Raw genomic sequence first — 23620 nt, 5'->3', positions numbered from 1 at the left:
GATCATGTAAGAAAATCAAATCTAAAAAATAAGGAAGGTAGCCGTCGGGATACGCATAAAAAGAAAAATCGTGGCCTGCGCAGGGATCGAACCTACGACCTTCGCGTTATTAGCACGACGCTCTAACCGACTGAGCTCGCAGGCCGAGTGAGAGCTATGGCGCGGCCAAACAAAAGACAAGGGCAGGTCATTTTCCGTTCGCGTAAGCGGCGACGGCGTAGAGAGAGGAATGCGTACGTGGATCACGTAAGAAAATAAAATGTAAAAAATAAGGAAGGTAGCCGTCGGGATATGCATAAAAAGAAAAATCATGGCGTGCGCAGAGATGGAACCTACGACCTTCGCGTTATTAGCAAGACGCTCTAACCGACTTAACTAGCAGGCCGAGTGAGAGTTATGGCGCGGCCAAACAAAAGACAAGGGCAGGTCATTTTCCGTTCGCGTAGGCGGCGACGGCGAAGAGAGAGGGATGCGTACGTGGATCACGTAAGAAAATAAAATGTAAAAAATAAAGAAGGTAGCAGTCGGGATGTGCATAAAAAGAAACATCGTGGCCTGCGCAGGGATCTTACCTACGACCTTCGCGTTATTAGCACGACGTTCTAACCGACTGAGCTAGCAGGCGGAGTGAGAGCTATGGCGCGGCCAACGAAAAGACAAGGGCGAGTCATTTTCCGTGCGCGTAGGCGGTGACGGCGAAGAGAGGGGGATGCGTACGTGGATAACGTAAGAAGATAAAATGTAAAAAAATGAGGAAGGTAGCCATCGGGATATGCATAAAAAGAAACATCGTGGCCTGCGCAGGGATCCAAGCTACGACCTTCGCGTTATTAGCACGACGTTCTAACCGACTGAGCTAGCAGGCCGAGTGAGAGCTATGGCGCGGCCAACCAAGAGACAAGGGCGAGTCATTTTCCCTGCGCGTAGGCGGCGACGGCGAAGAGAGAGGGATGCGTACGTGGATCACGTAAGAAAATAAAATGCAAAAAATAAGGAATGTATCCGTCGGGATATGCATAGAAAGAAACATCGTGGCACGCGCAGGGATCCTACCTACAACCTTTGCGTTATTAGCACGACGTTCTAAACGACTGAGCTAGCAGGCCGAGTGAGAGCTATGGCGCGGCCAACCAAAAGACAAGGGCGAGTCATTTGCCGTGCGCGTAGGCGGCGACGGCGAAGAGAGAGGGATGCGTACGTGAATCACGTAAGAAAATAAAATTAAAAAATAAGGAAGGTAGCCGTCGGGATATGCATAAAAAGAAACATCGTGGCCTGCGCAGGGATCAAACCTACGACCTTCGCGTTATTAGCACGACGCCCTAACCGACTGAGCAAGCAGGCCGAGTGAGTGCTATGGCGCGGCCAAACAAAAGACAAGGGCAGGTCATTTTCCGTTCGTGTAGGCGGCGACGGCGAAGAGAGAGAGGGATGCGTACGTGGATCATGTAAGAAAATCAAATGTCAAAAATAAGTAAGGTAGCCGTTGGGATATGCGTAAAAAGAAAAATCGTGGCCTGCGCAGGGATCCTACCTACGACCTTCGTGTTATTAGCACGACGTTCTAACCTACTGACCTAGCAGGCCGAGTGAGAGCTATGGCACGGCCAACCAAAAGACAAGGGCGAGTCATTTGCCGTGCGCGTAGGCGGCGACGGCGAAGGGAGAGGGATGCGTACGTGGATCACGTAAGAAAATAAAATGTAAAAAATAAGGAAGGTAGCCGTCGGGATATGCATAAAAAGACACATCGTGGCCTGCGCAGGGATCAAACCTACGACCTTCGCGTTATTAGCACGACGCCCTAACCGACTGAGCAAGCAGGCCGAGTGAGTGCTATGGCGCGGCCAACGAAAAGACAAGGGCGAGGCATTTTCCGTGCGCGTAGGCTGCGACGGCGAAGAGAGAGGGATGCGTACGTGGATCATGTAAGAAAATCAAATGTCAAAAATAAGGAAGGTAGCCGTCGGGATATGCGTAAAAAGAAAAATTGTGGCCTGCGCAGGGATCGAACCTACGACCTTCGCGTTATTAGCACGACGCTCTAACCGACTGAGCTAGCAGGCCGAGTGAGAGCTATGGCGCGGCCAACCAAAATACAAGGCAGGTCATTTTCCGTTCGCGTAGGCGGCGACGGCGAAGAGAGAGGAATGCGCACGTGGATCACGTAAGAAAATAAAATGTAAAAAATAAAGAAGGTAGCGGTCGGGATATGCATAAAAAGAAACATCGTGGCCTGCGGAGGGATCCTACCTACGACCTTCGCGTTATTAGCACGACGCTCTAAACGAATGAGCTAGCAGGCCGAGTGAGAGCTATGGCGCGGCCAACCAAAAGACAAGGGCGAGTCATTTCCCGTGCGCGGAGGCGGCGACGGCGGAGAGAGAGGGATACGTACGTGGATCACGTAAGAAGATAAAATGTAAAAAAATAAGGAAGGTAGCGATGGGGATAAGCATAAAAAGAAACATCGTGGCCTGCGCAGGGATCCGACCTACGACCTTCGCGTTATTAGCACGACGTTCTAACCGACTGAGCTAGGAGGCCGAGTGAGAGCTATGGCGCGGCCAAATAAAAGACAAGGGCAAGTCATTTCCCGTGCGCGGAGGCGGCGACGGCGAAGAGATAGGGATACGTACGTGGATCACGTAAGAAGATAAAATGTAAAAAAATAAGGAAGGTAGCCATCAGGATGTGCATAAAAAGAAGCATCGTGGCTGCGCAGGGATCCTACCTACGACCTTCGCGTTATTAGCACGACGCTCTAACCGACTTAACTAGCAGGCCGAGTGAGAGTTATGGCACGGCCAAACAAAAGACAAGGGCAGGTCATTTTCCGTTCGCGTAGGCGGCGACGGCGAAGAGAGAGGGATGCGTACGTGGATCACGTAAGAAAATAAAACGTAAAAAATAAAGAAGGTAGCGGTCGGGATATGCATAAAAAGAAACATCGTGGCCTGCGCAGGGATCCTACCTACGACCTTCGCGTTATTAGCACGACGTTTATTAACCGACTGAGTTAGCAGGCCGAGTGAGAGCTATGGCGCGGCCAACGAAAAGACAAAGGCGAGTCATTTTCCGTGCGCGTAGGCGGCGACGGCGAAGAGAGGGGGATGCGTACGTGGATCACGTAAAAAAATAAAATGTAACAAATAAGGAAGGTAGCAGTCGGGATGTGCATAAAAAGAAACATCGTGGCCTGCGCAGGGATCTTACCTACGACCTTCGCGTTATTAGCACGACGTTCTAACCGACTGAGCTAGCAGGCCGAGTGAGAGCTATGGCGCGGCCAACGAAAAGACAAGGGCGAGTCATTTTCCGTGCGCGTAGGCGGCGACGGCGAAGAGAGGGGGATGCGTACGTGGATCACGTAAGAAGATAAAATGTAAAAAAATAAGGAAAGTAGCCATCGGGATATGCATAAAAAGAAACATCGTGGCCTGCGCAGGGATCCAAGCTACGACCTTCGCGTTATTAGCACGACGTTCTACCCGACTGAGCTAGCAGGCCGAGTGAGAGCTATGGCGCGGCCAACCAAAAGACAAGGGCAAGTTATTTCATTTCCCGTGCGCGGAAGCGGCGACGGCGAAGAGAGAGATACGTACGTGGATCACGTAAGAAGATAAAATGCAAAAAATAAGGAATGTATCCGTCGGGATATGCATAAAAAGAAACATCGTGGCACGCGCAGGGATCCTACCTACGACATTCGCGTTATTAGCACGACGCTCTAACCGACTGAGCAAGCAGGCCGAGTGAGATCTATGGCGCGGCCAACCAAAAGACAAGGCAGGTCATTTTCCGTTCGCGTAGGCGGCGACGGCGAAGAGAGAGGAATGCGCACGTGGATCACGTAAGAAAATAAAATGTAAAAAATAAAGAAGGTAGCGGTCGGGATATACATAAAAAGAAACATCGTGGCCTGCGGAGGGATCCTACCTACGACATTCGCGTTATTAGCACGACGCTCTAACCGACTGAGCAAGCAGGCCGAGTGAGATCTATGGCGCGGCCAACCATAAGATAAGGGGGAGTCATTTTCCGTGCGCGTAGGCGGCGACGGCGAAGAGAGAGGGATGCGTACGTGGATCTAGTAAGAAAATCAAATGTAAAAAATAAGGAAGGTTGCCTTCGGGATATGCATAAAAAGAAAAATCGTGGCCTGCGCAGGGATTGAACCTACGACCTTCGCGTTATTAGCACGACGCTCTAACCGACTGAGCTCGCAGGCGGATTTTTTTTTTTTCTTTATTACCGGTTTGGCACTTCCAAACACAGAACTCTTAAATACAATTTTACAAGTACAATAAAAGACGCGTGAGCCTTTTCATGGCTGGAGTGTGAAGCTAAAATGGCTTCAGAGAAGCCAGCTTATCGAGCACAGGTATCCAATCCGGTGGGTTCCTCTGGATTTTGAGAACATCTCCTATGTACACACAGTTCTCACTGAAGTTTTGCATGGCCGATCTTGCGTTGACATCCGCATTTCTGACCGCCATCCTCGTTTTCCACACACTATGCAAACACAGTAACATGAACATGTCGCATGGCATTTCATCTGGATCTTCACATGGCAAGAATCGGATACCAAAGGGTGTTACTGGCAAATCTTTCTGAAGTGTCCGTTTAAGGATGTCCCACAAGAAAAAAGCATCGTGACAGTCCAAAAAGATGTGTTCTATCGTTTCCTCCTTTCGACATATCAGGCAGTGTAATCCCCATGGGACAAAGATACCTTTGCTTTGAAGCCACGGTTTTACAGCGAGCGTGCCCGTGTGCAGTTGGAAAAAGAATGATTTAGATGACGCTCTTACTGGCATTTTTCGAACTCGTTTTAATACGTCTCGTTCTGGTCCTAGTTGATAGATGGAGCGGTACAACGGTATTGGTAAAAACACATCAATTAGATCTTTGTACAATCGTTTACGTGCCACTGCGCTCAAATATTCTAAGGAAAACCGTGGCTTCAGTACTTGATATGCAGACACTATTTCGCGCCAAAAACTGCTCAGTGTTCCACGCGTATCTGCATTTGATGAGACAATATAATCCGGGATATGATTACACAACCTCATGTGTATAACAGTACGCAAGAAAACATCTCTTTGGTCTCTCAGAAAGAAAAACCTTGAAACTATTTCTTTCAAAAATAAATGACACAGACCAAGCCCTCCGTGTCGCACCGAAAGGAACAAGTTTAACCGACTGGTGCGTTCCCAGGTAGAATTCCATATATAGGTGGCAAACACTCTGTGTAATTTTTGGACACAAGTTCTGCTCATACTGAACACTTGAAGTACGTAAAACACTTTTGCAACAAAAAACACATTACAGACTGTAGCGCGGGAAAACATAGAAAAGTTATGCCCTCCCCATTTTTCAGACTGATCCTTGAGCCTTTCTGTCTCTCCTGCCCAGTATTCTGCAGTATTTCCATAATGTTGGAGAGGAACCCCCAAGTATCTAGCAGGAATACTTGTCCATCTCATGTTTGCATACGCCTCCGGCTCTTGCCCCCAATTTCCATGCCAAATGCCCAGAGATTTATCTCAGCTAATGGCACTTCCGGTAGCACTACAGAATGATGTAGCTTCCTTAACAGCTTCTTTAATACTGTCTTTGTCTTTGCAGAATATAGGTATATCATCGGCATATGCCAGTATTTTTACTTCAGTAGCATAAAAGGAGTAACCATGCACCATTTTATTTATGCGAATTTTTAAACATAAGGGTTCCAAATAAAGTGCAAAAAGAAGAGACGAACAGGCACACCCTTGTTTTATACCTGACAGTACTGGAATGTTTTCACTTACGGTGTTGTTAATTATAAGGTTTACTGCACACTCTTCATACACAATCTTGATGCCCTCCTTGATAACGCTACCTACATTACAATGTTCTAGTAATAACTGTAGTATGTCATGATTAACTCTATCAAATGCTTTCTGAAGATCCAGTTGTATCATAGCTATGTTATCTTGAGTCATGTCACAGCATTCTAGGATAGTTCTAGCGGTGTGTATATTTGTGTAGATTGTCCTTCCTTTGATACCACATGTCTGGTCAGGTAATACGAGGTGTGTGATAACGCTCTGCAATCTCTTGGCTAGCACCTTTGTAAATATTTTATAGTCTACATTCGTGAGACTTATAGGTCGATAGGCCTCAACATCCAACAATTTCCTGGGATCATCCGATTTTGGAATGAGTACTACATGACATTTTCTAAAAGATAAAGGTGCTCTTTTTTGTTCATAGCACTCATTTATCACGCGATGTAACGCTTGTGCCAGTTCTTCCTTGAAGCATTTGTAAATGGCAGCCCCTAGTCCATCAGGCCCAGGTGCTTTGCCGGTGCTTAGTTCATCAATGGCCTGTTTTACTTCATTCAGACTAATTGGCCGTTCAAGCGTTTGTCTTACTTCATCGCCTAGCCTTGGCATGAGCGACAAAAATTCGTTTCGAAAGGCTTCTGTGTCCTTTATTTTTGGGCTTAGCAGTTTTCGATAGCATTCAACAAACGCTTTCTCTATCAGTTCCTTGTCGCGCGTCACATCGTTTTTATATCTTATTTCTTTTATCTCTTTTTTTACTGCTTGCCTTTTTTCTTCCCCGAGTGCCCGCTTAGTAGGCGTTTCCCCTAGCCATAGTCTTTCAGCCCGTGCTCTGACGATCGCTCCACGATATTTCTTTTCATCTATCACTTCGAGCTTACTTTTAAGGTCACGTAGTTCCTTGCTAAAGTGTCCAGGGTTAGCACTCTCAACCGCAATCATATAATCTAACGTGCTCCTAAGTTCTTTCTCTTGTTGTTTTTCAATGCTGCGCCGCACGCAAGCTCGTTCAATCGCCGCAATCTTTACTTCATTTTTAAATTGCTCCCAAAGCGCTGTGAAATTGGAAGATTCAACCGAACATATTTCCTCTATCTTTTCCTTTACTTTTTTAACAAAAATTTCATCATCCAACAGTGTATCATTTAATTTCCACAAGTTCCAACTAAACTTTGACACTTTTGTCTTGGTCCCTAGTGTCGCTATCACCAAGCAGTGATCGCTAAATGTGACGTTCTTTACTTTGTATGTAGTAATGTGTGGTATCGCAGCTGCCGGAACATATATGCGATCTAGTCTAGCATGACTTACACCTTGGTAGTGCGTATACTGTACGTGCTCGTCACCGTCAAAAATACAACCAACGTCGTCCAGTTCAAGCTCGTTTACAAGCGCGTTTAATAGTGTCGCACTTCTATCGCGGTAAGTCAATCTGTTGATTCTGTCTTGCGGCCTGCACACACAGTTAAAGTCTCCAAATAAAATTATGTTCCTTTCGTACGTCATGCATGTTCTCAGGTTATCTATGTATTCTACACGTTCGTTAATGTTATTCGGAGCATACACACATATTGCACGCCAAAGGAGGCCACAAATGCCAAAGTCGATGAATAGTAGCCTGCCATCATCACTGGACTTTACAGATTGCGCTACAATATCGGTGCATTTTCGAACGAGTATCATGCAACCCGCTGAAGTGCCTCTAGCATGAGACACACATACATTATACCTATCCCTGAAAGGTTCGACCATTCTGTGCGTTTGCTCTTCGCTTTCTACTTTGGTTTCCTGCACTGCCATTATGTCAATGTCATTTTCCAACAAGAGACGGCTTAACTGGCACTGCCTCCTGCGGGATGCCAAACCCCTCACATTCAACGTAGCTACACAAAGGGGAAATGTCAGATTAACAGCCATTTTTTGGATTAGCAAACAGACGGAACGGTACTCACATCTGGACAGGCAGTGATAGCAAAAACCAGCACAGGTCACATTCTACTTGTCCGCTATGTAACGTCTTATACTGAGGACAGGCTGGCTGAACACACTTCGCGCCCCTAAGTCGGGGTCAATGTTGAAGCCGACCGCCTATCAGGCGGTATCTTCGGCTTCGGTTTGAGGCCCATTCGTCTCGTTATAGCGGTCTTCGGCGACGGCTCGCCGCTGCTCGATGGTTCGGGTGAGGCTTGAAATCCGTCAGTGGCCTCACGAGGCCTCTTTGCAGCTGCTTTAGCGGCTGCTGTCATTTCAACATCCTCAATGCCTTCGGTCTCGTCTTTCGCGGTAGTCACTGATGCGCTTACTAAAGTCGCGTCCTTTCTCTCATTGACGTTTTGGTCGTTAGTCGGCTTCCCAACCAGCACGCTCTTTGCCTCGCCAGATTGGCTGTCGCCGGGCCCAGTGGAGTTTTCCTGAAGTGGAGACGCGTCAGAGGGTGTGCTGTCTGCCGCCGGTTCTTCGGTCGTTGCTCGGGATGCTGCATCGGCATCAGCATGGTCCATTATGTGTTCAGCCATCTCGTCGCCTTTACCTGGACTTGTTACCGCTGCATAGGATCGCACGCAGTCTTGTTCTTCGTGGCCGAATCGTCGGCAGAGTGCACAGCGTGGTATGCGACACTCGCGCCTGATATGTCCAGTTCCATTGCACCGGAGGCATAACGGGGGCCTTCCTGGTACATGCACGAGCGCTAAGTTTTCCGCGACGCGCACCTGATGAGGCAAGTCTTCAACTGTAATTCCAGGCTTTGGCAAGAGTGTCACCAAATGGGTGGTGGACCCTTTATCATTACATCCCTGTACCCGCCACTTTTCGCGGGCGATATCTGTAACCTTTCCGTAAGGGGCTAACGCTGCTCGAACCTCGTCGTCGTGAACGAAATGCAACAGCCAATAAAGCTTCAGTCTGATGCCTTGGTTGCAGGGATCATAAACGACACTGGGCTGGTCTTTCACGTTGAATGTTTCTGCCGCAAGCATCTTTTTCTTCGAAGCTTCATCACGGAAGGTCACCGCCCACACATGGTTCATTTGGAAGGCGCCAAGAGCCACCACTTCCGGCAGCAGTGCAAGACGCGCGAGCGCATCTCGAAAGTGCTCGACCCGATACGGCCTGGTTTTAACATCCGCGTGCAAAAATACTGTATACAAAACTGATGTACCTGAAGGCAGATGAGGCAAAACAACTTGATAATCCGGGTAAGGCTTATCCGTACACCTGGTGCCACGGCCGAGGGCCGCTGTATCCGCCCCTACGGAGCAAGGCATTCCGCGTCCGTTCACTGCGGTGGCCGGAAATGGAATCCTAGCTCGCAGGCGGAGTGAGAGCTATGGCGCGGCCAAACAAAAGACAAGGGCAGGTCATTTTCCGTTCGTGTAGGCGGCGACGGCGAAGAGAGAGGGATGCGTACGTGGATCATGTAAGAAAATCAAATGTCAAAAATAAGTAAGGTAGCCGTCGGGATATGCGTAAAAAGAAAAATCGTGGCCTGCGCAGGGATCCTACCTACGACCTTCGCGTTATTAGCACGACGTTCTAACCTACTGACCTAGCAGGCCGAGTGAGAGCTATGGCACGGCCAACCAAAAGACAAGGGCGAGTCATTTGCCGTGCGCGTAGGCGGCGACGGCGAAGGGAGAGGGATGCGTACGTGGATCACGTAAGAAAATAAAATGTAAAAAATAAGGAAGGTAGCCGTCGGGATATGCATAAAAAGAAACATCGTGGCCTGCGCAGGGATCAAACCTACGACCTTCGCGTTATTAGCACGACGCCCTAACCGACTGAGCAAGCAGGCCGAGTGAGTGCTATGGCGCGGCCAACGAAAAGACAAGGGCGAGTCATTTTCCGTGCGCGTAGGCGGCGATGGCGAAGAGAGAGGGATGCGTACGTGGATCATGTAAGAAAATCAAATGTCAAAAATAAGGAAGGTAGCCGTCGGGATATGCATAAAAAGAAAAATCTTGGCCTGCGCAGGGATCGAACCTACGACCTTCGCGTTATTAGCACGACGCTCTAACCGACTGAGCTAGCAGGCCGAGTGAGACCTAAGGCGCGGCCAACCAAAAGACAAGGCAGGTCATTTTCCGTTCGCGTAGGCGGCGACGGCGAAGAGAGAGGAATGCGTACGTGGATCACGTAAGAAAATAAAATGTAAAAAATAAAGAAGGTAGTGGTCGGGATATGCATAAAAAGAAACATCGTGGCCTGCGGAGGGATCCTACCTACGACCTTCGCGTTATTAGCACGACGTTCTAAACGACTGAGCTAGCAGGCCGAGTGAGAGCTATGGCGCGGCCAACCAAAAGACAAGGGCGAGTCATTTCCCGTGCGCGGAGGCGGCGACGGCGAAGAGAGAGGGATACGTACGTGGATCACGTAAGAAGATAAAATGTAAAAAAATAAGGAAGGTAGCCATCGGGATGTGCATAAAAAGAAACATCGTAGCCTGCGCAGGGATCCAACCTACGACCTTGGCGTTATTAGCACGACGCTCTAACCGACTGAGTTAGCAGGCCGAGTGAGAGCTATGGCGCGGCCAACGAAAAGACAAGGGCGAGTCAATTTCCGTGCGCGTAGGCGGCGACGGCGAAGAGAGAGGGATGCGTACGTGGATCACGTAAGAAAATAAAATGTAAAAGATAACGAAGGTAGCGGTCGGGATGTGCATAAAAAGAAACATCGTAGCCTGCGCAGGGATCCTACCTACGACCTTCGCGTTATTAGCTCGACGTTCTAACCTACTGATCTAGCAGGCCGAGTGAGAGCTATGGCGCGGCCAACCAAAAGACAAGGGCGAGTCATTTCCCGTGCGCGGAGGCGGCGACGGCGAAGAGAGAGGGATACGTACGTGGATCACGTAAGAAGATAAAATGTAAAAAAATAAGGAAAGTAGCCATCGGGATGTGCATAAAAAGAAACATCGTAGCCTGCGCAGGGATCCTACCTACGACCTTCGCGTTATTAGCACGACGTTCTAACCTACTGATCTAGCAGGCCGAGTGAGAGCTATGGCGCGGCCAACCAAAAGACAAGGGCGAGTCATTTGCCGTGCGCGTAGGCGGCGACGGCGAAGAGAGAGGGATGCGTACGTGGATCACGTAAGAAAATAAAATGTAAAAAATAAGGAAGGGAGCCGTCGGGATATGCATAAAAAGAAACATCGTGGCCTGCGCAGGGATCAAACCTACGACCTTCGCGTTATTAGCACGACGCCCTATCCGACTGAGCAAGCAGGCCGAGTGAGTGCTATGGCGCGGCCAACCAAAAGACAAGGGCGAGTCATTTCCCGTGCGCGGAGGCGGCGACGGCGAAGAGAGAGGGATACGTACGTGGATCACGTAAGAAGATAAAATGTAAAAAAATAAGGAAGGTAGCCATCGGGATGTGCATAAAAAGAAACATCGTAGCCTGCGCAGGGATCCAACCTACGACCTTGGCGTTATTAGCACGACGCTCTAACCGAGTGAGTTAGCAGGCCGAGTGAGAGCTATGGCGCGGCCAACGAAAAGACAAGGGCGAGTCAATTTCCGTGCGCGTAGGCGGCGACGGCGAAGAGAGAGGGATGCGTACGTGGATCACGTAAGAAAATAAAATGTAAAAAATAAGGAAGGGAGCCGTCGGGATATGCATAAAAAGAAACATCGTGGCCTGCGCAGGGATCAAACCTACGACCTTCGCGTTATTAGCACGACGCCCTATCCGACTGAGCAAGCAGGCCGAGTGAGTGCTATGGCGCGGCCAACCAAAAGACAAGGGCGAGTCATTTCCCGTGCGCGGAGGCGGCGACGGCGAAGAGAGAGGGATACGTACGTGGTTTACGTAAGAAGATAAAATGTAAAAAAATAAGGAAAGTAGCCATTGGGATATGCATAAAAAGAAACATCGTGGCCTGCGCAGGGATCCAAGCTACGACCTTCGCGTTATTAGCACGACGCTCTAAGCGACTGAGTTAGCAGGCCGAGTGAGAGCTATGGCGCGGCCAACGAAAAGACAAGGGCGAGTCAATTTCCGTGCGCGTAGGCGGCGACGGCGAAGAGAGAGGGATGCGTACGTGGATCACGTAAGAAAATAAAATGTAAAAGATAACGAAGGTAGCGGCCGGGATGTGCATAAAAAGAAACATCGTAGCCTGCGCAGGGATCCTACCTACGACCTTCGCGTTATTAGCTCGACGTTCTAACCTACTGATCTAGCAGGCCGAGTGAGAGCTATGGCGCGGCCAACCAAAAGACAAGGGCGAGTCATTTCCCGTGCGCGGAGGCGGCGACGGCGAAGAGAGAGGGATACGTACGTGGATCACGTAAGAAGATAAAATGTAAAAAAATAAGGAAGGTAGCCATCGGGATGTGCATAAAAAGAAACATCGTAGCCTGCTCAGGGATCCTACCTACGACCTTCGCGTTATTAGCACGACGTTCTAACCTACTGATCTAGCAGGCCGAGTGAGAGCTATGGCGCGGCCAACCAAAAGACAAGGGCGAGTCATTTGCCGTGCGCGTAGGCGGCGACGGCGAAGAGAGAGGGATGCGTACGTGGATCACGTAAGAAAATAAAATGTAAAAAATAAGGAAGGGAGCCGTCGGGATATGCATAAAAAGAAACATCGTGGCCTGCGCAGGGATCAAACCTACGACCTTCGCGTTATTAGCACGACGCCCTATCCGACTGAGCAAGCAGGCCGAGTGAGTGCTATGGCGCGGCCAACCAAAAGACAAGGGCGAGTCATTTCCCGTGCGCGGAGGCGGCGACGGCGAAGAGAGAGGGATACGTACGTGGATCACGTAAGAAGATAAAATGTAAAAAAATAAGGAAGGTAGCCATCGGGATGTGCATAAAAAGAAACATCGTAGCCTGCGCAGGGATCCAACCTACGACCTTGGCGTTATTAGCACGACGCTCTAACCGACTGAGTTAGCAGGCCGAGTGAGAGCTATGGCGCGGCCAACGAAAAGACAAGGGCGAGTCAATTTCCGTGCGCGTAGGCGGCGACGGCGAAGAGAGAGGGATGCGTACGTGGATCACGTAAGAAAATAAAATGTAAAAGATAACGAAGGTAGCGGTCGGGATGTGCATAAAAAGAAACATCGTAGCCTGCGCAGGGATCCTACCTACGACCTTCGCGTTATTAGCTCGACGTTCTAACCTACTGATCTAGCAGGCCGAGTGAGAGCTATGGCGCGGCCAACCAAAAGACAAGGGCGAGTCATTTCCCGTGCGCGGAGGCGGCGACGGCGAAGAGAGAGGGATACGTACGTGGATCACGTAAGAAGATAAAATGTAAAAAAATAAGGAAAGTAGCCATCGGGATGTGCATAAAAAGAAACATCGTAGCCTGCGCAGGGATCCTACCTACGACCTTCGCGTTATTAGCACGACGTTCTAACCTACTGATCTAGCAGGCCGAGTGAGAGCTATGGCGCGGCCAACCAAAAGACAAGGGCGAGTCATTTGCCGTGCGCGTAGGCGGCGACGGCGAAGAGAGAGGGATGCGTACGTGGATCACGTAAGAAAATAAAATGTAAAAAATAAGGAAGGGAGCCGTCGGGATATGCATAAAAAGAAACATCGTGGCCTGCGCAGGGATCAAACCTACGACCTTCGCGTTATTAGCACGACGCCCTATCCGACTGAGCAAGCAGGCCGAGTGAGTGCTATGGCGCGGCCAACCAAAAGACAAGGGCGAGTCATTTCCCGTGCGCGGAGGCGGCGACGGCGAAGAGAGAGGGATACGTACGTGGATCACGTAAGAAGATAAAATGTAAAAAAATAAGGAAGGTAGCCATCGGGATGTGCATAAAAAGAAACATCGTAGCCTGCGCAGGGATCCAACCTACGACCTTGGCGTTATTAGCACGACGCTCTAACCGAGTGAGTTAGCAGGCCGAGTGAGAGCTATGGCGCGGCCAACGAAAAGACAAGGGCGAGTCAATTTCCGTGCGCGTAGGCGGCGACGGCGAAGAGAGAGGGATGCGTACGTGGATCACGTAAGAAAATAAAATGTAAAAAATAAGGAAGGGAGCCGTCGGGATATGCATAAAAAGAAACATCGTGGCCTGCGCAGGGATCAAACCTACGACCTTCGCGTTATTAGCACGACGCCCTATCCGACTGAGCAAGCAGGCCGAGTGAGTGCTATGGCGCGGCCAACCAAAAGACAAGGGCGAGTCATTTCCCGTGCGCGGAGGCGGCGACGGCGAAGAGAGAGGGATACGTACGTGGTTTACGTAAGAAGATAAAATGTAAAAAAATAAGGAAAGTAGCCATTGGGATATGCATAAAAAGAAACATCGTGGCCTGCGCAGGGATCCAAGCTACGACCTTCGCGTTATTAGCACGACGCTCTAAGCGACTGAGTTAGCAGGCCGAGTGAGAGCTATGGCGCGGCCAACGAAAAGACAAGGGCGAGTCAATTTCCGTGCGCGTAGGCGGCGACGGCGAAGAGGGAGGGATGCGTACGTGGATCACGTAAGAAAATAAAATGTAGCAAATAAGGAAGGTAGCGGTCGGGATGTGCATAAAAAGAAACATCGCGGCCTGCGGAGGGATCCTACCTACGACCTTCGCGCTATTAGCACGACGTTCTAAACAACTGAGCTAGCAGGCCGAGTGAGAGCTATGGCGCGGCCAACCAAAAGACAAGGGCGAGTCATTTGCCGTGCACGTAGGCGGCGATGGCGAAGAGAGAGGGATGCGTACGTGGATCACGTAAGAAAATAAAATGTAAAAAATAAGGAAGGTAGCCGTCGGGATATGCATAAAAAGAAACATCGTGGCCTGCGCAGGGATCAAACCTACGCCCTTCGCGTTATTAGCACGACGCTCTAACCGACTGAGCTCGCAGGCCGAGTGAGAGCTAAGGCGCTGCCAAACAAAAGACAAGGGCAGGTCATTTTCCGTTCGTGTAGGCGGCGACGGCGAAGAGAGAGGGATGCGTACGTGGATCATGTAGGAAAATCAAATGTCAAAAATAAGTAAGGTAGCCGTCGGGATATGCGTAAAAAGAAAAATCGTGGCCTGCGCAGGGATCCTACCTACGACCTTCGCGTTATTAGCACGACGTTCTAACCTAGTGACCTAGCAGGCCGAGTGAGAGCTATGGCGCGGCCAACCAAAAGACAAGGGCGAGTCATTTGCCGTGCGCGTAGGCGGCGACGGCGAAGGGAGAGGGATGCGTACGTGGATCACGTAAGAAAATAAAATGTAAAAAATAAGGAAGGTAGCCGTCGGGATATGCATAAAAAGAAACATCGTGGCCTGCGCAGGGATCAAACCTACGACTTTGGCGTTATTAGCACGACGCTCTAACCGACTGAGTTAGCAGGCCGAGTGAGAGCTATGGCGCGGCCAACGAAAAGACAAGGGCGAGTCAATTTCCGTGCGCGTAGGCGGCGACGGCGAAGAGAGAGGGATGCGTACGTGGATCACGTAAGAAAATAAAATGTAAAAGATAACGAAGGTAGCGGTCGGGATGTGCATAAAAAGAAACATCGTAGCCTGCGCAGGGATCCTACCTACGACCTTCGCGTTATTAGCTCGACGTTCTAACCTACTGATCTAGCAGGCCGAGTGAGAGCTATGGCGCGGCCAACCAAAAGACAAGGGCGAGTCATTTCCCGTGCGCGGAGGCGGCGACGGCGAAGAGAGAGGGATACGTACGTGGATCACGTAAGAAGATAAAATGTAAAAAAATAAGGAAAGTAGCCATCGGGATGTGCATAAAAAGAAACATCGTAGCCTGCGCAGGGATCCTACCTACGACCTTCGCGTTATTAGCACGACGTTCTAACCTACTGATCTAGCAGGCCGAGTGAGAGCTATGGCGCGGCCAACCAAAAGACAAGGGCGAGTCATTTGCCGTGCGCGTAGGCGGCGACGGCGAAGAGAGAGGGATGCGTACGTGGATCACGTAAGAAAATAAAATGTAAAAAATAAGGAAGGGAGCCGTCGGGATATGCATAAAAAGAAACATCGTGGCCTGCGCAGGGATCAAACCTACGACCTTCGCGTTATTAGCACGACGCCCTATCCGACTGAGCAAGCAGGCCGAGTGAGTGCTATGGCGCGGCCAACCAAAAGACAAGGGCGAGTCATTTCCCGTGCGCGGAGGCGGCGACGGCGAAGAGAGAGGGATACGTACGTGGTTTACGTAAGAAGATAAAATGTAAAAAAATAAGGAAAGTAGCCATTGGGATATGCATAAAAAGAAACATCGTGGCCTGCGCAGGGATCCAAGCTACGACCTTCGCGTTATTAGCACGACGCTCTAAGCGACTGAGTTAGCAGGCCGAGTGAGAGCTATGGCGCGGCCAACGAAAAGACAAGGGTTAGTCATTTTCCGTGCGCGTAGGCGGCGACGGCGAAGAGGGAGGGATGCGTACGTGGATCACGTAAGAAAATAAAATGTAGCAAATAAGGAAGGTAGCGGTCGGGATGTGCATAAAAAGAAACATCGCGGCCTGCGGAGGGATCCTACCTACGACCTTCGCGTTATTAGCACGACGTTCTAAACAACTGAGCTAGCAGGCCGAGTGAGAGCTATGGCGCGGCCAACCAAAAGACAAGGGCGAGTCATTTGCCGTGCGCGTAGGCGGCGATGGCGAAGAGAGAGGGATGCGTACGTGGATCACGTAAGAAAATAAAATGTAAAAAATAAGGAAGGTAGCCGTCGGGATATGCATAAAAAGAAACATCGTGGCCTGCGCAGGGATCAAACCTACGCCCTTCGCGTTATTAGCACGACGCTCTAACCGACTGAGCTCGCAGGCCGAGTGAGAGCTATGGCGCGGCCAAACAAAAGACAAGGGCAGGTCATTTTCCGTTCGTGTAGGCGGCGACGGCGAAGAGAGAGGGATGCGTACGTGGATCATGTAAGAAAATCAAATGTCAAAAATAAGTAAGGTAGCCGTCGGGATATGCGTAAAAAGAAAAATCGTGGCCTGCGAAGGGATCCTACCTACGACCTTCGCGTTATTAGCACGACGTTCTAACCTACTGACCTAGCAGGCCGAGTGAGAGCTATGGCGCGGCCAACCAAAAGACAAGGGCGAGTCATTTGCCGTGCGCGTAGGCGGCGACGGCGAAGGGAGAGGGATGCGTACGTGGATCACGTAAGAAAATAAAATGTTAAAAATAAGGAAGGTAGCCGTCGGGATATGCATAAAAAGAAACATCGTGGCCTGCGCAGGGATCAAACCTACGACCTTCGCGTTATTAGCACGACGCCCTAACCGACTGAGCAAGCAGGCCGAGTGAGTGCTATGGCGCGGCCAACGAAAAGACAAGGGCGAGTCATTTTCCGTGCGCGTAGGCGGCGACGGCGAAGAGAGAAGGATGCGTACGTGGATCATGCAAGAAAATCAAATGTCAAAAATAAGGAAGGTAGCCGTCGGGATATGCATAAAAAGAAAAACCTTGGCCTGCGCAGGGATCGAACCTACGACCTTCGCGTTATTAGCACGACGCTCTAACCGACTGAGCTAGCAGGCCGAGTGAGAGCTATGGCGCGGCCAACCAAAAGACAAGGCAGGTCATTCCCCGTGCGCGGAGGCGGCGACGGCGAAGAGAGAGGGATACGTACGTGGATCACGTAAGAAGATAAAATGTAAAAAAATAAGGAAGGTAGCCATCGGGATATGCATAAAAAGAAACATCGTTGCCTGCGCAGGGATCCAAGCTACGACCTTCGCGTTATTAGCACGACGTTCTAACCTACTGATCTAGCAGGCCGAGTGAGAGCTATGGCGCGGCCAACCAAAAGACAAGGGCGAGTCATTTGCCGTGCGCGTAGGCGGCGACGGCGAAGAGAGAGGGATGCGTACGTGGATCACGTAAGAAAATAAAATGTAAAAAATAAGGAAGGGAGCCGTCGGGATATGCATAAAAAGAAACATCGTGGCCTGCGCAGGGATCAAACCTACGACCTTCGCGTTATTAGCACGACGCCCTATCCGACTGAGCAAGCAGGCCGAGTGAGTGCTATGGCGCGGCCAACCAAAAGACAAGGGCGAGTCATTTCCCGTGCGCGGAGGCGGCGACGGCGAAGAGAGAGGGATACGTACGTGGTTCACGTAAGAAGATAAAATGTAAAAAAATAAGGAAAGTAGCCATCGGGATATGCATAAAAAGAAACATCGTGGCCTGCGCAGGGATCCAAGCTACGACCTTCGCGTTATTAGCACGACGCTCTAAGCGACTGAGTTAGCAGGCCGAGTGAGAGCTATGGCGCGGCCAACGAAAAGACAAGGGTTAGTCATTTTCCGTGCGCGTAGGCGGCGACGGCGAAGAGGGAGGGATGCGTACGTGGATCACGTAAGAAAATAAAATGTAGCAAATAAGGAAGGTAGCGGTCGGGATGTGCGTAAAAAGAAACATCGCGGCCTGCGGAGGGATCCTACCTACGACCTTCGCGCTATTAGCACGACGTTCTAAACAACTGAGCTAGCAGGCCGAGTGAGAGCTATGGCGCGGCCAACCAAAAGACAAGGGCGAGTCATTTGCCGTGCACGTAGGCGGCGATGGCGAAGAGAGAGGGATGCGTACGTGGATCACGTAAGAAAATAAAATGTAAAAGATAACGAAGGTAGCGGTCGGGATGTGCATAAAAAGAAACATCGTAGCCTGCGCAGGGATCCTACCTACGACCTTCGCGTTATTAGCTCGACGTTCTAACCTACTGATCTAGCAGGCCGAGTGAGAGCTATGGCGCGGCCAACCAAAAGACAAGGGCGAGTCATTTCCCGTGCGCGGAGGCGGCGACGGCGAAGAGAGAGGGATACGTACGTGGATCACGTAAGAAGATAAAATGTAAAAAAATAAGGAAGGTAGCCATCGGGATGTGCATAAAAAGAAACATCGTAGCCTGCGCAGGGATCCTACCTACGACCTTCGCGTTATTAGCACGACGTTCTAACCTACTGATCTAGCAGGCCGAGTGAGAGCTATGGCGCGGCCAACGAAAAGACAAGGGCGAGTCATTTTCCGTGCGCGTAGGCGGCGACGGCGAAGAGAGAGGGATGCGTACGTGGATCACGTAAGAAAATAAAATGTAAAAAATAAGGAAGGGAGCCGTCGGGATATGCATAAAAAGAAACATCGTGGCCTGCGCAGGGATCAAACCTACGACCTTCGCGTTATTAGCACGACGCCCTATCCGACTGAGCAAGCAGGCCGAGTGAGTGCTATGGCGCGGCCAACCAAAAGACAAGGGCGAGTCATTTCCCGTGCGCGGAGGCGGCGACGGCGAAGAGAGAGGGATACGTACGTGGTTCACGTAAGAAGATAAAATGTAAAAAAATAAGGAAAGTAGCCATCGGGATATGCATAAAAAGAAACATCGTGGCCTGCGCAGGGATCCAAGCTACGACCTTCGCGTTATTAGCACGACGCTCTAAGCGACTGAGTTAGCAGGCCGAGTGAGAGCTATGGCGCGGCCAACGAAAAGACAAGGGTTAGTCATTTTCCGTGCGCGTAGGCGGCGACGGCGAAGAGGGAGGGATGCGTACGTGGATCACGTAAGAAAATAAAATGTAGCAAATAAGGAAGGTAGCGGTCGGGATGTGCGTAAAAAGAAACATCGCGGCCTGCGGAGGGATCCTACCTACGACCTTCGCGCTATTAGCACGACGTTCTAAACAACTGAGCTAGCAGGCCGAGTGAGAGCTATGGCGCGGCCAACCAAAAGACAAGGGCGAGTCATTTGCCGTGCACGTAGGCGGCGATGGCGAAGAGAGAGGGATGCGTACGTGGATCACGTAAGAAAATAAAATGTAAAAAATAAGGAAGGTAGCCGTCGGGATATGCATAAAAAGAAACATCGTGGCCTGCGCAGGGATCAAACCTACGCCCTTCGCGTTATTAGCACGACGCTCTAACCGACTGAGCTCGCAGGCCGAGTGAGAGCTAAGGCGCTGCCAAACAAAAGACAAGGGCAGGTCATTTTCCGTTCGTGTAGGCGGCGACGGCGAAGAGAGAGGGATGCGTACGTGGATCATGTAAGAAAATCAAATGTCAAAAATAAGTAAGGTAGCCGTCGGGATATGCGTAAAAAGAAAAATCGTGGCCTGCGCAGGGATCCTACCTACGACCTTCGCGTTATTAGCACGACGTTCTAACCTACTGACCTAGCAGGCCGAGTGAGAGCTATGGCGCGGCCAACCAAAAGACAAGGGCGAGTCATTTGCCGTGCGCGTAGGCGGCGACGGCGAAGGGAGAGGGATGCGTACGTGGATCACGTAAGAAAATAAAATGTAAAAAATAAGGAAGGTAGCCGTCGGGATATGCATAAAAAGAAACATCGTGGCCTGCGCAGGGATCAAACCTACGACTTTGGCGTTATTAGCACGACGCTCTAACCGACTGAGTTAGCAGGCCGAGTGAGAGCTATGGCGCGGCCAACGAAAAGACAAGGGCGAGTGAATTTCCGTGCGCGTAGGCGGCGACGGCGAAGAGAGAGGGATGCGTACGTGGATCACGTAAGAAAATAAAATGTAAAAGATAACGAAGGTAGCGGTCGGGATGTGCATAAAAAGAAACATCGTAGCCTGCGCAGGGATCCTACCTACGACCTTCGCGTTATTAGCTCGACGTTCTAACCTACTGATCTAGCAGGCCGAGTGAGAGCTATGGCGCGGCCAACCAAAAGACAAGGGCGAGTCATTTCCCGTGCGCGGAGGCGGCGACGGCGAAGAGAGAGGGATACGTACGTGGATCACGTAAGAAGATAAAATGTAAAAAAATAAGGAAAGTAGCCATCGGGATGTGCATAAAAAGAAACATCGTAGCCTGCGCAGGGATCCTACCTACGACCTTCGCGTTATTAGCACGACGTTCTAACCTACTGATCTAGCAGGCCGAGTGAGAGCTATGGCGCGGCCAACCAAAAGACAAGGGCGAGTCATTTGCCGTGCGCGTAGGCGGCGACGGCGAAGAGAGAGGGATGCGTACGTGGATCACGTAAGAAAATAAAATGTAAAAAATAAGGAAGGGAGCCGTCGGGATATGCATAAAAAGAAACATCGTGGCCTGCGCAGGGATCAAACCTACGACCTTCGCGTTATTAGCACGACGCCCTATCAAACTGAGCAAGCAGGCCGAGTGAGTGCTATGGCGCGGCCAACCAAAAGACAAGGGCGAGTCATTTCCCGTGCGCGGAGGCGGCGACGGCGAAGAGAGAGGGTTACGTACGTGGTTTACGTAAGAAGATAAAATGTAAAAAAATAAGGAAAGTAGCCATTGGGATATGCATAAAAAGAAACATCGTGGCCTGCGCAGGGATCCAAGCTACGACCTTCGCGTTATTAGCACGACGCTCTAAGCGACTGAGTTAGCAGGCCGAGTGAGAGCTATGGCGCGGCCAACGAAAAGACAAGGGTTAGTCATTTTCCGTGCGCGTAGGCGGCGACGGCGAAGAGGGAGGGATGCGTACGTGGATCACGTAAGAAACTAAAATGTAGCAAATAAGGAAGGTAGCGGTCGGGATGTGCATAAAAAGAAACATCGCGGCCTGCGGAGGGATCCTACCTACGACCTTCGCGTTATTAGCACGACGTTCTAAACAACTGAGCTAGCAGGCCGAGTGAGAGCTATGGCGCGGCCAACCAAAAGACAAGGGCGAGTCATTTGCCGTGCGCGTAGGCGGCGATGGCGAAGAGAGAGGGATGCGTACGTGGATCACGTAAGAAAATAAAATGTAAAAAATAAGGAAGGTAGCCGTCGGGATATGCATAAAAAGAAACATCGTGGCCTGCGCAGGGATCAAACCTACGCCCTTCGCGTTATTAGCACGACGCTCTAACCGACTGAGCTCGCAGGCCGAGTGAGAGCTATGGCGCGGCCAAACAAAAGACAAGGGCAGGTCATTTTCCGTTCGTGTAGGCGGCGACGGCGAAGAGAGAGGGATGCGTACGTGGATCATGTAAGAAAATCAAATGTCAAAAATAAGTAAGGTAGCCGTCGGGATATGCGTAAAAAGAAAAATCGTGGCCTGCGCAGGGATCCTACCTACGACCTTCGCGTTATTAGCACGACGTTCTAACCTACTGACCTAGCAGGCCGAGTGAGAGCTATGGCGCGGCCAACCAAAAGACAAGGGCGAGTCATTTGCCGTGCGCGTAGGCGGCGACGGCGAAGGGAGAGGGATGCGTACGTGGATCACGTAAGAAAATAAAATGTAAAAAATAAGGAAGGTAGCCGTCGGGATATGCATAAAAAGAGACATCGTGGCCTGCGCAGGGATCAAACCTACGACCTTCGCTTTATTAGCACGACGCCCTAACCGACTGAGCAAGCAGGCCGAGTGAGTGCTATGGCGCGGCCAACGAAAAGACAAGGGCGAGTCATTTTCCGTGCGCGTAGGCGGCGACGGCGAAGAGAGAAGGATGCGTACGTGGATCATGCAAGAAAATCAAATGTCAAAAATAAGGAAGGTAGCCGTCGGGATATGCATAAAAAGAAAAACCTTGGCCTGCGCAGGGATCGAACCTACGACCTTCGCGTTATTAGCACGACGCTCTAACCGACTGAGCTAGCAGGCCGAGTGAGAGCTATGGCGCGGCCAACCAAAAGACAAGGCAGGTCATTCCCCGTGCGCGGAGGCGGCGACGGCGAAGAGAGAGGGATACGTACGTGGATCACGTAAGAAGATAAAATGTAAAAAAATAAGGAAGGTAGCCATCGGGATATGCATAAAAAGAAACATCGTAGCCTGCGCAGGGATCCTACCTACGACCTTCGCGTTATTAGCACGACGTTCTAACCTACTGATCTAGCAGGCCGAGTGAGAGCTATGGCGCGGCCAACCAAAAGACAAGGGCGAGTCATTTGCCGTGCGCGTAGGCGGCGACGGCGAAGAGAGAGGGATGCGTACGTGGATCACGTAAGAAAATAAAATGTAAAAAATGAGGAAGGGAGCCGTCGGGATATGCATAAAAAGAAACATCGTGGCCTGCGCAGGGATCAAACCTACGACCTTCGCGTTATTAGCACGACGCCCTATCCGACTGAGCAAGCAGGCCGAGTGAGTGCTATGGCGCGGCCAACCAAAAGACAAGGGCGAGTCATTTCCCGTGCGCGGAGGCGGCGACGGCGAAGAGAGAGGGATACGTACGTGGTTCACGTAAGAAGATAAAATGTAAAAAAATAAGGAAAGTAGCCATCGGGATATGCATAAAAAGAAACATCGTGGCCTGCGCAGGGATCCAAGCTACGACCTTCGCGTTATTAGCACGACGCTCTAAGCGACTGAGTTAGCAGGCCGAGTGAGAGCTATGGCGCGGCCAACGAAAAGACAAGGGTTAGTCATTTTCCGTGCGCGTAGGCGGCGACGGCGAAGAGGGAGGGATGCGTACGTGGATCACGTAAGAAAATAAAATGTAGCAAATAAGGAAGGTAGCGGTCGGGATGTGCATAAAAACAAACATCGCGGCCTGCGGAGGGATCCTACCTACGACCTTCGCGCTATTAGCACGACGTTCTAAACAACTGAGCTAGCAGGCCGAGTGAGAGCTATGGCGCGGCCAACCAAAAGACAAGGGCGAGTCATTTGCCGTGCACGTAGGCGGCGATGGCGAAGAGAGAGGGATGCGTACGTGGATCACGTAAGAAAATAAAATGTAAAAAATAAGGAAGGTAGCCGTCGGGATATGCATAAAAAGAAACATCGTGGCCTGCGCAGGGATCAAACCTACGCCCTTCGCGTTACTAGCACGACGCTCTAACCGACTGAGCTCGCAGGCCGAGTGAGAGCTATGGCGCGGCCAAACAAAAGACAAGGGCAGGTCATTTTCCGT

The 23620-nt window shown here is 50.5% G+C and overlaps 31 non-coding genes across 31 annotated transcripts; all 31 read right to left on the bottom strand.

The window, feature by feature from the left end:
* Positions 1–71: 71 nt before the first annotated feature.
* On the bottom strand, positions 72–145 carry TRNAI-AAU (transfer RNA isoleucine (anticodon AAU)). The gene has a single exon. It is a non-coding gene; the product is annotated as a tRNA-Ile (tRNA).
* A 647-nt stretch (positions 146–792) lies between these two features.
* On the bottom strand, positions 793–866 carry TRNAI-AAU (transfer RNA isoleucine (anticodon AAU)). The gene has a single exon. It is a non-coding gene; the product is annotated as a tRNA-Ile (tRNA).
* Positions 867–1271: 405 nt separating this feature from the next.
* TRNAI-AAU (transfer RNA isoleucine (anticodon AAU)) lies at positions 1272–1345 on the bottom strand. Its single transcript has one exon. It is a non-coding gene; the product is annotated as a tRNA-Ile (tRNA).
* A 408-nt stretch (positions 1346–1753) lies between these two features.
* On the bottom strand, positions 1754–1827 carry TRNAI-AAU (transfer RNA isoleucine (anticodon AAU)). The gene has a single exon. It is a non-coding gene; the product is annotated as a tRNA-Ile (tRNA).
* A 166-nt stretch (positions 1828–1993) lies between these two features.
* On the bottom strand, positions 1994–2067 carry TRNAI-AAU (transfer RNA isoleucine (anticodon AAU)). Its single transcript has one exon. It is a non-coding gene; the product is annotated as a tRNA-Ile (tRNA).
* Positions 2068–3195: 1128 nt separating this feature from the next.
* TRNAI-AAU (transfer RNA isoleucine (anticodon AAU)) lies at positions 3196–3269 on the bottom strand. The gene has a single exon. It is a non-coding gene; the product is annotated as a tRNA-Ile (tRNA).
* Positions 3270–3436: 167 nt separating this feature from the next.
* Positions 3437–3510, bottom strand: TRNAI-AAU (transfer RNA isoleucine (anticodon AAU)). The gene has a single exon. It is a non-coding gene; the product is annotated as a tRNA-Ile (tRNA).
* Positions 3511–4158: 648 nt separating this feature from the next.
* Positions 4159–4232, bottom strand: TRNAI-AAU (transfer RNA isoleucine (anticodon AAU)). The gene has a single exon. It is a non-coding gene; the product is annotated as a tRNA-Ile (tRNA).
* A 5325-nt stretch (positions 4233–9557) lies between these two features.
* TRNAI-AAU (transfer RNA isoleucine (anticodon AAU)) lies at positions 9558–9631 on the bottom strand. The gene has a single exon. It is a non-coding gene; the product is annotated as a tRNA-Ile (tRNA).
* A 166-nt stretch (positions 9632–9797) lies between these two features.
* TRNAI-AAU (transfer RNA isoleucine (anticodon AAU)) lies at positions 9798–9871 on the bottom strand. Its single transcript has one exon. It is a non-coding gene; the product is annotated as a tRNA-Ile (tRNA).
* Positions 9872–10998: 1127 nt separating this feature from the next.
* TRNAI-AAU (transfer RNA isoleucine (anticodon AAU)) lies at positions 10999–11072 on the bottom strand. Its single transcript has one exon. It is a non-coding gene; the product is annotated as a tRNA-Ile (tRNA).
* A 407-nt stretch (positions 11073–11479) lies between these two features.
* On the bottom strand, positions 11480–11553 carry TRNAI-AAU (transfer RNA isoleucine (anticodon AAU)). Its single transcript has one exon. It is a non-coding gene; the product is annotated as a tRNA-Ile (tRNA).
* An 888-nt stretch (positions 11554–12441) lies between these two features.
* TRNAI-AAU (transfer RNA isoleucine (anticodon AAU)) lies at positions 12442–12515 on the bottom strand. Its single transcript has one exon. It is a non-coding gene; the product is annotated as a tRNA-Ile (tRNA).
* Positions 12516–13403: 888 nt separating this feature from the next.
* Positions 13404–13477, bottom strand: TRNAI-AAU (transfer RNA isoleucine (anticodon AAU)). Its single transcript has one exon. It is a non-coding gene; the product is annotated as a tRNA-Ile (tRNA).
* Positions 13478–13884: 407 nt separating this feature from the next.
* TRNAI-AAU (transfer RNA isoleucine (anticodon AAU)) lies at positions 13885–13958 on the bottom strand. Its single transcript has one exon. It is a non-coding gene; the product is annotated as a tRNA-Ile (tRNA).
* A 647-nt stretch (positions 13959–14605) lies between these two features.
* TRNAI-AAU (transfer RNA isoleucine (anticodon AAU)) lies at positions 14606–14679 on the bottom strand. The gene has a single exon. It is a non-coding gene; the product is annotated as a tRNA-Ile (tRNA).
* Positions 14680–15085: 406 nt separating this feature from the next.
* Positions 15086–15159, bottom strand: TRNAI-AAU (transfer RNA isoleucine (anticodon AAU)). Its single transcript has one exon. It is a non-coding gene; the product is annotated as a tRNA-Ile (tRNA).
* A 647-nt stretch (positions 15160–15806) lies between these two features.
* On the bottom strand, positions 15807–15880 carry TRNAI-AAU (transfer RNA isoleucine (anticodon AAU)). The gene has a single exon. It is a non-coding gene; the product is annotated as a tRNA-Ile (tRNA).
* A 647-nt stretch (positions 15881–16527) lies between these two features.
* TRNAI-AAU (transfer RNA isoleucine (anticodon AAU)) lies at positions 16528–16601 on the bottom strand. The gene has a single exon. It is a non-coding gene; the product is annotated as a tRNA-Ile (tRNA).
* A 406-nt stretch (positions 16602–17007) lies between these two features.
* TRNAI-AAU (transfer RNA isoleucine (anticodon AAU)) lies at positions 17008–17081 on the bottom strand. Its single transcript has one exon. It is a non-coding gene; the product is annotated as a tRNA-Ile (tRNA).
* Positions 17082–17247: 166 nt separating this feature from the next.
* TRNAI-AAU (transfer RNA isoleucine (anticodon AAU)) lies at positions 17248–17321 on the bottom strand. Its single transcript has one exon. It is a non-coding gene; the product is annotated as a tRNA-Ile (tRNA).
* A 406-nt stretch (positions 17322–17727) lies between these two features.
* On the bottom strand, positions 17728–17801 carry TRNAI-AAU (transfer RNA isoleucine (anticodon AAU)). Its single transcript has one exon. It is a non-coding gene; the product is annotated as a tRNA-Ile (tRNA).
* Positions 17802–18929: 1128 nt separating this feature from the next.
* Positions 18930–19003, bottom strand: TRNAI-AAU (transfer RNA isoleucine (anticodon AAU)). Its single transcript has one exon. It is a non-coding gene; the product is annotated as a tRNA-Ile (tRNA).
* Positions 19004–19650: 647 nt separating this feature from the next.
* TRNAI-AAU (transfer RNA isoleucine (anticodon AAU)) lies at positions 19651–19724 on the bottom strand. Its single transcript has one exon. It is a non-coding gene; the product is annotated as a tRNA-Ile (tRNA).
* Positions 19725–20130: 406 nt separating this feature from the next.
* Positions 20131–20204, bottom strand: TRNAI-AAU (transfer RNA isoleucine (anticodon AAU)). The gene has a single exon. It is a non-coding gene; the product is annotated as a tRNA-Ile (tRNA).
* Positions 20205–20851: 647 nt separating this feature from the next.
* On the bottom strand, positions 20852–20925 carry TRNAI-AAU (transfer RNA isoleucine (anticodon AAU)). Its single transcript has one exon. It is a non-coding gene; the product is annotated as a tRNA-Ile (tRNA).
* Positions 20926–21572: 647 nt separating this feature from the next.
* On the bottom strand, positions 21573–21646 carry TRNAI-AAU (transfer RNA isoleucine (anticodon AAU)). The gene has a single exon. It is a non-coding gene; the product is annotated as a tRNA-Ile (tRNA).
* A 406-nt stretch (positions 21647–22052) lies between these two features.
* TRNAI-AAU (transfer RNA isoleucine (anticodon AAU)) lies at positions 22053–22126 on the bottom strand. Its single transcript has one exon. It is a non-coding gene; the product is annotated as a tRNA-Ile (tRNA).
* Positions 22127–22292: 166 nt separating this feature from the next.
* TRNAI-AAU (transfer RNA isoleucine (anticodon AAU)) lies at positions 22293–22366 on the bottom strand. Its single transcript has one exon. It is a non-coding gene; the product is annotated as a tRNA-Ile (tRNA).
* Positions 22367–22772: 406 nt separating this feature from the next.
* TRNAI-AAU (transfer RNA isoleucine (anticodon AAU)) lies at positions 22773–22846 on the bottom strand. Its single transcript has one exon. It is a non-coding gene; the product is annotated as a tRNA-Ile (tRNA).
* A 647-nt stretch (positions 22847–23493) lies between these two features.
* Positions 23494–23567, bottom strand: TRNAT-AGU (transfer RNA threonine (anticodon AGU)). The gene has a single exon. It is a non-coding gene; the product is annotated as a tRNA-Thr (tRNA).
* Between the last annotated feature and the right edge of the window lie 53 nt (positions 23568–23620).

This window comes from Dermacentor andersoni, chromosome 8 (genome assembly GCF_023375885.2).
Source record: "Dermacentor andersoni chromosome 8, qqDerAnde1_hic_scaffold, whole genome shotgun sequence".
In the NCBI taxonomy this organism is placed as follows: Eukaryota; Metazoa; Arthropoda; class Arachnida; order Ixodida; family Ixodidae; genus Dermacentor; species Dermacentor andersoni.
Note: the sequence above shows the minus strand (reverse complement) of the source record. Positions and strands in the feature narration are given on the sequence as shown.